Raw genomic sequence first — 11846 nt, 5'->3', positions numbered from 1 at the left:
TTTGGTATATACTGTTAATTATTGTTCAATGTTAGGTATTGTTACCCTATAGATTATTTAGAAATGTGTTCTGACTAACCCATTTCTCTTTTTATTAATATGAAATTTATATACTCTATTCATGTCTTTTTGTTTACACTAGAAATTACAAACCGCATTCCTTACCTATCAAAGTCTAACATTAATTGATAACTTTACAGTGTCCTTTTTTTCCAAATATATACTTCAAGTCTTTTTATCACTGGTATCTAATTTAATTGTATTGTGCTCAGAACATATGACATATGATGCCGAGTTTTACAATCTTTCGAGACCTGTTATACAGCCCAATATATGAGCAACTTTTATTAATATTCTCTGTGATCCTGCAAAAAATTCATTCTGCCAATTAATGGGTGCATGTTCCATATATATTCCTTCGTTCAAGTTTGGTACTTGCGTTGTTTTGTGCCCTTGCTGACTTTTCTGTTTTTTAGATCTGTTTTTTAATTTTTATTGAAGTCTTTTCATTATGATGGTACATTTCGTTTTTAATCCAGACTATGTTTGTATCTTTATTAAGAGTTTAGTCCACTTACCTTTATTATGATTATTGATATGTTTAGGCTTTTTTTTTGCCATCTGATTTTATGTAATTATTTGTTCTGCTCTCCCCTCTCCCATTCTTTTCCTTTTTTTTGAATGGCTGACAATGACAGTGTTTGAACTGGATGTCTCCAAAACCAATGGGTATATTCTATCAACTTATCTATTCCAAGACTTCAAAAATTCCAAAGTGGCATTTCTATTTCAAATCCCAATTTTACACTAAAGATTGATGGAGTCTTTTTTTTTTAATTATTTAAGATTTTAGTTTTAAGTAGTCTCTACATCCAACATGGGGCTTAAACCCATAACACTAAGATCAAAAGTCACGTGCCCCACTGCCTGAGCCAGCCAGGTGCCTCCATGGGGTATTTTTCTATTTCTCATTTCTGTCTCTACTTGTTTGGAATGAATATTTGCATGATTTGCTGGACCGGCTTCCTTACTGCTTCTCAGGCATCTCGGGCTCCCTCCCCCCACACAGAGCCTGTTATGCTTCTCTCTCAGTTACCCATAAGGCTACTCCTTCACCCCTTGTGCTTTTGCTTAAATGTTGCCTTCTTAGCAAAGCTTCCCTGATCACCCTAATTAAAATATCAGAAACCTCCACCCCTGCCCTTCTTATCCCTGCCTTGTTTTCTCCCACTCCACTGTATATCCTATACATTTTACTCAATTAACTTTCTTAATGTCGGTCTTTCCCACTAGGATGTAGGCTCTAGAAGGGTGAGAATGTGGGGCTATTGTCTCCTGCCCTGTCCCAAGTGTCTGGGTCAACATGGCATGTGTCCATGCCCGGTGAGTGTTTGTTCAGTGAATCCATGAAAGAATGAGTGGATATAAAACACCATCTAGTGGTCTTGGAGTCAACCAGAGTCTCAGTCAGAGTCTGCATCCCCTTCCCCATGTTGAATTTCTTCAGGATGGTGCCTTTGCCTCAACCACATAGGGAGTCACCCTTTTTAATCAACACCAAAGACTACTCCGAGCATGCCTTCTGGGCAAATATTGCTCTTCAAGTGTGACTCAGCCTCTCTTCAGTGAATGTGGTTGTTTCACAGGCTAACATTTCCGTACTTTTGTTTTCTTCCTTCCATCCCTTCCATCTGTCAATCAGTACTCATGAGCTTTAGTTACAGGATGGTACTTCTATCTCCCTGCCTACCTCCACTCTCCTGCTGGCTGAAATATCTGAGTTTGATGGCCTCATCTTCTTTACCTTCCCCAGAATTTGCTGTCTTTGCTAAATAAGAAAATGGCTGGGCAATGTTCCTTCCCTTAATGATTTTGATAGAGAGTTGTACTATCATTTTCAGAGTTAATGCTGTCAGTCAGGTAATTGGAGTTAGACATGGACCCACAAATAGCTTGTTGGGAAGAAACTGGGAATGTGATCAGTACAGGGCTGGGGATGCCAGAGAGGGACGGACACTTGCTGTGCTGTCACCAGTGCCATGCAGGCTTGGGGCCACTGCAACTTGATGGATCTGAGGGTTGTTGACAGGTATCCAGGTGACCCCTGCCCTCTGCTGACCCCTCAAGCCGGTCAGCACAGATTGTAATAAATGCTGTGGGTCACATTAGACCTGGCCTCAGTGTGGGGCTAGAGCATGGCAACTGTCTGTGTTTCAGCAAAATGTAACCCATCTATTTCTGATGCATTATCCTGAAATGCCTCCTAAACTTGTGGTCCAAAAGGTGGTGTGGTGTCCAAAGGCCCCTAAAACATAAATGGACTCAGGGTCTATTTTCTCTCTTATAAAGAGGCAAGTCATGTTTCACTAGCAGACATTTGTGGCTCATCTCAAAAAAGGAATTGTCATGCTCTAGGCTGAAGCAAATGAAGTGAATTACAAACCTATAAGCTTTTCCCATGCTTTCTTGCATCTGGATGGAAAAGCACAAGCTCATTTCGAAAAGGTGCTCAGAGCCGGATTGTGGGGTTTCTCATAGTTGTGAGTTATTCCTGCATTTGGTTCTGAATGTGATCTGAGCCCAGAATCACCATGGTGTTGCCCACTCCAGGGTAATCTATAAAACAGTTTCGACAATGAACCCTGGAATCCTGCCACATGGCAGTCCTGAGTCGTGTGTTGGACATCTTAACTTAACCAGAGTATGAACTGGCCTCTGGAGGGGGTGGAAACAACTCCTCCCAACCAGGGATTTATAATGCCTATAGAACACGACTGAGATTTTCCTGGAAGGGAGTTGAAACTTTTCTTTTTTAATTTTTTTGAACATTTTATTTATTTATTTGATAGAGAGAGAGACAGCCAGCAAGAGAGGGAACACAAGCAGCTGGAGTGGGACAGGAAGAAGCAGGCTCCTAGCGGAGGAGCCTGATGTGGGGCTTGATCCCAGAACGCTGGGATCATGCCCTGAGCCGAAGGCAGACGCTTAACGACTGAGCCACCCAGGTGCCCCTGGAGTTGAAACTTTTCTAAATCACTAGAAAGTCTGTCCAAATAATCTCATGGGAAAAAGCAACATGTGGGGTTTCCAGGGTCACTGGCTTCCTCAGCAACACAGTGTAGTGCAAGCATCTGGGGTCCTCCTCTAGGACCATGACCTTGAATAAGGTACCTAACTTTTTGGAGCCCCATTGCATCCTCTGTGAAATTAGGGTCATGATCCTCACTGTTGTATTGATGTAGTGGGGTCCTTATAGGCAAAGCTCTTGGCACTCTCTGCCTTGTGGTGACACTGTGTACTTTAATTCCTTTCATTCTTGGCGACATAGAGTTGGCATTTCTTTCTTCTCTTGGAAATCACCTAAAGCAACAGAGAGAAAGAAAAGCCAAAATGAGCCTCCTGTTGATGATTTAGGAACATGTGTTCCCCTCTCTCCCCTCTAAGTAACACAACCTCTTTCTGTCTTTGACCCAGTCACTCTCCTCCTTCCCCTGGGCTTTGGCACCTGCTGTTTCTTCTCTCTGTGTTATGTTACACTCCTTCCAGTCATTTATGTGCTCAGCCCTTCTCATCTGTCACGTTTTGTGTCTCAGAGCCGTCAGCCATCACTCTGCCAGCTGTAGGCGCACCTTCATCACATCAGCCTGGGTTTCAGCAGAGCCTTCATCAGTATGAAAAATTACTATTTTTTAGTTGTTTATTTTTCAATGCTTACGAAGCGCTTAGAACAGTGCCGGTCTCACAGCGAGCCCTGTGTAAATACCTGCTATTATGACTGCGTCTCTGTGAGGTGGCAGGGGCTGGAGGGCACGGTGCAGGGGCTGAGCAAGGAGGGAATGCCCCCAGCCTGGATGACGTGTCTTGTTTGAATCGCTCATATCAGATACGTTCAAGCTCATTCTCTTGGTAGGACATTGAGGGGGTTCTTTTTTTCGTCCTGATGAACTGTAATAGACTTGAGATCCGTTATACCTTGTACGTGTGGTGTAGTCGGAGGAGATGTGTAAGTTTTGCTATAGACTCGGACACTAATGAGGTCAGGGTAAGCACACACACCCAGGACTTGGAGAGAGAAGGTCTAGGTCCCACAGACAAGCTTTGAAACGTCTCAGGCGAAACGCCACTGCCTCCCCACTGCGCCCTGACCTCTGCCCTGAGGGGCCTTCCCATGGAGCCCAGCCTTTGAGCTCAGCAGCTCCACACTGGCACCTGTCACAGCCCCTCTTCAGGCTCTGAGTCTCACGTGAAAGGAAACGTAAGATGGTGCGGTCTGAAAACCAAGTCCTTACGCTCTCAGGCACGGGCTGACTTCGCTGCAGCCCGCACGGCCTCCTCTTCTCAGGCTTCCACGCACCGGGGTGTGGTAGAGATTCATCCTGGCCGCCTTGGCGTGCTCACCCTTGGGGGGCCTCTGCCATTCTTAAAAGCCACCATTTGTCATGTGCAGACATGGGTTGTCCATGTAACGAACACTGTGAGGAGTGTTTTCGTTTCTGTTTCACTGTTACTAAACTGAGGCTCAGCGATCACATTTCTTATACACTGAGACATGAAATAGGCTTGTCTGCTCCAATCTTGTGCTCTTAGCCTCTTTGCTAATACTTTCAAGTTGATAGAAGCAAAGCACATGAACACAGTGGGTTGGAGAGACAGTGGGGTTCTGTAGAGAAGGATTGGGGTAACATCCTGTCACCTTCCAATCACATGCGGGGCAGAGGGTCACTCGACTCTGCAGCCCTTCGGCTTATTACCTATAAAATAGGGGAATGACACCTGCTGTGGTTGCCCAAGAGGTGTCGGGCTGGTCAATGGTGTTGGAAGCAGACATGCTCTGAAAATTGCTGAGCATCATATAAATATTGATTACCATTATCCTTAGCAGGAATGAAATGTATCAGCATTACATACTTAAGAAAATGGCGGGAAATTCATGAAAACGATATGTTCTTCCATGAGATGGATAGTTGAAAGCCTGTTTTATAAGCACATTTTCTTCAGGTGGAGCTCCCTGAAACTATGGCCTTCACTTTGGCAGCGCTTCCCATGACCTCGGGCTGTGCTGAGGCGGGAAATGGGGCTGAAGCTGCTGGGGGTGTCGCCACCCCTAGGAACTGGACTCCCAGCTGCAGTGAGGGCACTCGGCCGGGCAGGCTGGAGCCTCTTCACTCAAGGAATAAGGAAACAATATGCAGCTGAGACTCAGCCCACTTTCAAAAGATCTGAGCAATAGTAATGCCGTTGAGGAGGAAACAGAGGCGATTCTTCTGCCAACTCGAAGGAAGGGGGAAGAAATACGTGAAAACCTAGGCTCTATGCAACAGCAGTGTGTGACCCTGCATTTTTCTGTTAGCGTCCCCGCAGGAAGGGCAAAACCAAAACACAATGTTTCTCCCCAGACTGCTTTCTGGCTACACGGGCCCCAGGGTACCGCAGAGGGAAAGGGAGCCCCTAACAGGGATGTACCTGACTGGCCCCACGCTGGGGATGAGGACAAGATCATGGAGTTAGTGTTGACAGAAATTTAACTAATGAGACAAAAAAATCGCATGCCATTTTGTTGCTTAAATCCCTGATATAAGCCAAAGGCATGGTATAAAAACCAGACCCAGCTCATGAGGCCCAGGGAGCAGGCTCTTGGGTCAAGTAACTTGGTTCCACACTTCCACCTGTCAGCTGGAAACAACCCTAGGAAGTCCCAGAGTGAGTCTTAAACTCACCATTTCTAAAGAAGAAGCCAGTTTGGTCCAGGGAAACAGCTCGGTCTCCCAGGCTGTGTCTGTCAAAGGGGTCCATCCTGCCTTCCATGTCCCAGCTGAGAAGCGGGGCTAGGGATCGCCCCTCTTGTGTCCCCACCCTGCAGCAATCATCCCTAGAGCTGCGTGCACCCTTCACCGACACTCCGCCTCCCTGCCCACCTCTGTCTGGCATGTGCCGTGATCACGGTGTCCTAATAGGTACCCCCCCTTCCTTTGCCCCTCCTCTCCAGGCTTTCCCAGGCTTGGCCCCAGAGCTGTCCAGGGGGACCCTGTTTGGGGCACACCCTCTTCTGCTCAGCAGCTTTGATGGCTCCCTGCTGCTTTCTCAGTAAGGCCTCCCCTTGGCCTGTCATGTCCCACTGGTACAGGAGTGCCAGCCTGGCACACTGATACCCAAAGCCTCCGAAGAGCTGAAGGTGACTCAGGTGACAGAGCTCCGTTGTCCTGGGGTGAGGGTGGCTATCCAATTGAGGGCCTCTGCTCATGGGGTTGCCTGGCATGGGGGCTCCAGCCAGTGGAAGCAATGGGGCCAATTTATCCAGGCTTAACAGTCAGGACCCCCGAGGGTGGGTCAGAGGTAGAAGAGGAGATGCAGAAGGAAGGGGAAATGCGGGGCAGGGACTGGGGGTGCCACTCTGCCCTCATTGTAAGGAGGCCTGTCTGAACCTCCCTCTCACAACGAGGGGAATTTGAGACCCTGATGGAAGCCATTCTGGAACCTTGTGGTTGGGACTGCTGGCTCCATCCTGCTGGAGAGTGCCAGCAGGGGGTCTTCAGCTAAAATCTGGGGCTAGGTGTTCTCTGGGCAGTGGAGGTGCTGGGGAGGGAGGGGTGTTACAGATTGAACCTGAAACACCCCCCACACACCAAATGCAATATCTGTGACATGGGCCATTCCTGAATCTCTCTGGACTTTTCTCCATCAGGGAAACAGGGATGATTTGACCTCCCCTCCAGGCGGTTGGGAAGATTAATGATAGACTACGAGAGGGAAGCGGGTGGCATGTGCTCATGGAATCCTTGCCAACAGACTGCAGTTCCAAATAGTAAAACACAATGTGTGTTGTCCCTAAACGCCACACCAGGTTGTCCCTGAGCACCTGGGATGTGTTTGCCTGCTGGCCACACTTGCGGTCAGTTTGGTGCCATGGGAGGGAAGTCAGAACAGCTCTTTGCAGGGGGATTGGGTTCTTCACATTGACTGTAGTCTGGATACTGTATGCACCCAGCTCATGAATGGTACTCCATGTTCCCTTGTTTCAAAGAGTCCTGGCGTCTATGTGGTCAATTCCCACCGTTTCATGAGAGCTGCATTCAGAGAGGAAAGGTGCCTTGATGAACCTCATGTTCTAGGTGGAATTTCCTCTCTGACTTTCTGCACTGATGGGGCTGTCCAGAGCTTTGGACAACATCTGTCACTCCGACTCATGCACTGGATGCTGAAAGAGAGTTTGGAAGGAGGGAGAGCACATAATTGGAGGGTGAAACAGAAGAGCCACTGTGGACATTCCATACATTAGAGCAGCCAGCAGTGCAGGCTTGTAATTACTGCGTGAAATAAGCACATTTTGAAAAATGCACATTGGTTTTGTTCTAAGTGTGTGAGTTTCGTGATAATTAGAATTTCTGTTTCAAGGTAATTTATTTGAATTTCCCATCTGTGGAAAGTGCACTTAGTTGAAAACTTTAGGCCTCCAACCAAAAATCCACTAAATGACCACCCTAGACTTAGCTAATTATAATTTAAGGAGTTCCCTCTGGTAGGACTTTGGCAATATTTATGCCTTTGGGAAGAGCAAGAGGAGCCAAGGCAGACAGGAAACAGGGCTATCTGCTCTTTGCAGATTCCTCCTTGCACTCCTGGGGTTCATGTTCTTCCTCCCCCAGCTGGCTCCAGCTCCACAGACTGAGGGACTGGTTTGGAGATAAAGGCCCCTCCTGGGGGTGTACTGGGAGGGAGATGCAAACGCATGTTTCCTGGGTTTCTGCAGATGTTAGCATTGAACACATGTTGTTGGATGGGGAAAAGGCTGTTAGGACCAGGGAGTACAGGGCTCCTCCTGCTCCCCATAATCTGTGGATCCCCTGAGGTTCATCTCTGCATGGAGGGGCCTCTGGAGTAAGGGGCAGGTGGGACAGATCCTGATAGACATGAGTGACAGCTGTCAGTGAGTGGATATTGAGGTTGGGGGGCTTATGCAAAGGGGCAACAGGTTCCCACAGGAGGTAACAGAGAATAGAAATGGGTGATCCTGGTGGAGAGCCCCAGAACTTCGGCCATGAGGCAGCTTTGAGGATGCCCCAGCAACAGGCCCCAGGGTGTGGTTCTTATATCTCCACTCACTGTCAGGGAGCAAAATCAGTGGTCATCGAGCAGGCACAGATGGAGTTGAGGAGTTGAGGATGACAGTCTGTTATCAATGATGTCACCTTTAATGTGTGTCTGCTTTGCTCCAGATGCCCACCCTGGGGCAGCAGAAACAATACACTCAGGAGGGTAAGGCCCTCATCCAGGGTCCCTGGGCAGATGAGTGACAGGGACATGGTTTGGACACAGGTCTGGCTGAGGATTTCTCTTTTGCCCCCATGAACTGCTGGGCAGAACTTGTAGATGCCACAGGTACAGGGGCAGGGAAGCCAGGGACCTGGTTATCTGGGCTATTGGAGTCTTCATTATGAAGATGGTCCTATGCCCTGTGACTCTCTGGAACAACAAGGGCCCAGGCCCAAAGTTCTGGATGATATGCCTTACTTCCCATTCTTCCATATGCCAGTCAGGCCCAAAAAGCTGATAAGGGCTGAGCCTACTGGGATTCAAGCTATCCCAGCTATGGACAGAGGTGAGGTCAAGCCCACGGCACCCCTCTTGCTAGGGGCCCACGTTGGTTCATTCTCAGGCTCCATGGGGAGTTTTCTCTAGCAACTCTAGCCTCACTCTGTGGCCTCCTCCAATCCAGACAAGAGAGTCTGCCCCTAGGAGTTCAAACCAAACTCCAGAGTGAGTCTCATTGCCCCCGTGTGACCCAAGTTCGATTGCGGGTCTGTCCTTGAGCTATTCGCTGTAAAGTGTTAAAAGATTTGCATGCTGTGCTTATTCATATGGAAGACAATTCAAGGTGGTTCACAGACGCAATTCCTATTTATATCTTTTAAACCACCGTGTGTCATAGTGAGTGATTCATCACTTCCTTCCTTTGACGTAAGGAATTTGAGGTCCAGGGCAGCTAGGTGGCCTGCCCCAGGATGTGTGTGGGGGAGGGGGGGCGTGTGTCACTTTTCTGGCATCCAGGCCCCTTTCTACTTCAGAGAAACTTGCTGGTGGCCCAAGGTGGCCAGGGACACCCTCTCCCTAGCCCCTGACATCTGGCACTTTAGGTGTGGGCCTGCGGCCAGGGCCTGACTGATGCAGGGCTCACTCTTGGTGGTGAGATCTGGCAATGGCAGCAGTGGGGCTCCAATGAGACCACTGTGCCCCTGTGTCCCTGCGCTGGTCTGAGCCTGCTTCTCCAGCCTCTCAGCACCTTCCAGCATCCCCCTTCCTCTGCTTGCATCAGCAGAGTCTATTTCTGGGGTTGGCAACCAAGGACCCAACTGATCCAGGTGTTGCAGACAAACACCCTGATAGTAGAGGCTGGACCTCAAATCCAGCTTCAGCACAGAGGCTGGCTCAGAGTGGGCACTTAGGGAGCCCCAGAGATACAGGACTGGGTGGGCTTCCTGTGTGGGGGTCTTTCTGGCTTGAGTTGGCATTGCTGATCCAAACATGGGAGAGGCCTACGAGGAGACCAGGGCTGCTGCTGGGCCCCAAGGGCAGGTGGAGGACTGCAGACTCAGCTGCAGAATTCCAGGGGAGCCTGGCAAGGATGGTTGCCTGGGCCTGCAAATCAGGAAATGTCCCAGCCTGCAGGGACTGAAGTGAGGCCAGAGTCAGGGAACTACAGCCCCCACAGTGCGGACAGGGAACTTTGGGGCATCTTGGGGCAGATGACAGAGTGGCTATTTTCCCTGCAGATTTCTTTTAAATCTGTCCAGGAAGACCCTGTTACAGCCAAGCAATATGACCACACTTAGAGAAAATACCAGGCTTGGGGGATGGGTATGGCTTTTCCCATGATGGGCCGGGTTGCTTGAGGCACGAACAAAAGCGGGGTCTGTGTGCATGTGCACTGTGTGCGCATGTGTGTGTGTGCACGTGTATGTGACCCATGCATGCTTGTGTTCTCCTATACCTGTGTAAGGCTTATAGCCAGCCCTGTCCCTTTATTTTTTTTAATAATAATTTTTTATTATATTATGTTAGTCACCATACAGTACATCCCTGGTTTTTGATGTAAAGTTCGATAATTCATTAGTTGCATATAACACCCAGTGCACCGTGCAATACGTGCCCTCCTTACTACCCATCACCAACCTATCCCATTCCCCCACCCCCCTCCCCTCTGAAGCCCTCAGTTTGTTTCCCAGAGTCCATAGTCTCTCATGGTTCATTCCCCCTTTTGTTTACCCCCCCCTTTCTTATTCCCTTTCTTCTCCTAGGATCTTCCTACTTCTTATGCTCCATAAATGAGTGAAACCATATGATAATTGTCTTTCTCTGCTTGACTTATTTCACTTAGCATTATCTCCTCCAGTGCCGTCCATGTTGCAGCAAATGTTGAGAACTCGTTCTTTTTGATGGCTGAGTAATATTCCATTGTATATATGGACCACATCTGCTTAATCCAGTCATCTGTCGAAGGGCATCTTGGCTCCTTCCACGATTTAGCTATTGTGGACAATGCTGCTATAGCCTTGTCCCCTTAGTTCCTTCTTTCATGTTTACACAACAGGATTGGTGTGGAGAGGGCCAGGGAGGAGGAGGGCGGTGCTGAGGCACAATCAGTCTGGTGTTAGGGAGCTGCCTTCGGGAAGCACATCCTTTCCCTCCCAGGGCTTGGCTGCCTGGAGATGGAGGCTGGGAAAGGGTTGCACAGCTGTCTCCTACCCCACTTGGAGTTCCAGCAAGTATCCCCTGGGCAGGTGATACCAGCCAAGTGATTCCAGTGATCTCCCTAGAAAGAGAAGCCTGGGCGAGCTCTGCTGGTCTCTCCCATAATAATGGCAGGCATTTAGAACTCCATTCAAAGTGAGTGGTGGGTAAAGGAAATGTCCTAGTCACTACTCTCGCCCTTTGTCATCAGCAGAGTCCAGGCTCTGGCTTGGGTGACGGTGACAAGGGGCAGGGCACAGCTGCGGAGCATTCCGGTTCCTGCCAGAAAGGCCCAGAATAACATGGGGACACCAGAAGGTTGAGCTGCTGCACCAAGGAAACAGCCCTGCCGTCTTTAGACCGACAGGAGCTCCCAGCTCCTCAGAGCAGTCCCAGAGCTGCTGTCCCCTGGAATCACTTGGGGAGCTGATAGAACCCACCTCAGAGGCTCTGGTTTATTTGGCTGCAGTGCAGTGTGGCCTGGGCAATGGGATTTTTAAAGTGCCTGTAGGATTCTAAGGGGTGGCCAGGCTGGGAACAAGCAGTCAGGCTGTTTGCCTTCCTCAGGCATGCCTGCAATTCCGAACCTTGACCTCCTTTTAGAGTTGTCTTCCAAGAAATTCTGCTAGCTGGCCCAGCCCAGAAGTTCTCACTCAACATATCTTATCTGGGGCCTGGGCCCTGCTGGTTAGAAAAGTTCTATGGACCATCCTGTTGCACTCAGGTAAGGTCCACGGGGTTCCAGGATTTGTAACCTTCCTCCTTTGGTAGGTTGATTTGTCACGCAATCGAATGAAAGTGCCTCCTTTGATCTCTGGTTGAGGTAGCGACCAGAGGCCAAGGGCTGAGCACTTAGAGATGCTGGAATGAAGTGGAAAGCAGCCCCATCAGTAGACCCCCCACCCATGACTTTACTTCTTCTTCATAACACTTCCCCCAGATTCTGGACTGGCCTCAGGACTAGTTTTGGTCAACAGGATGTGGCAGAAGTGGGACTCAAGAGGCCTATGTCCTTTTGCTCCCTCTTAGAGCCCGATGTGTCATGTGAGCAAGACTGAGGGTGGGGCTGCTGCTGGAAGATGGGTGCCCTGTGAAGCAGAGAGCAGCCCCAGCCTGCCAGC

The sequence above is a fragment of the Ursus arctos genome, unplaced genomic scaffold (genome assembly GCF_023065955.2).
Source record: "Ursus arctos isolate Adak ecotype North America unplaced genomic scaffold, UrsArc2.0 scaffold_16, whole genome shotgun sequence".
Taxonomy (NCBI): Eukaryota; Metazoa; Chordata; class Mammalia; order Carnivora; family Ursidae; genus Ursus; species Ursus arctos.
The sequence above is the reverse complement of the archived record's forward strand: the minus strand, read 5'-3'. Positions refer to the sequence as shown.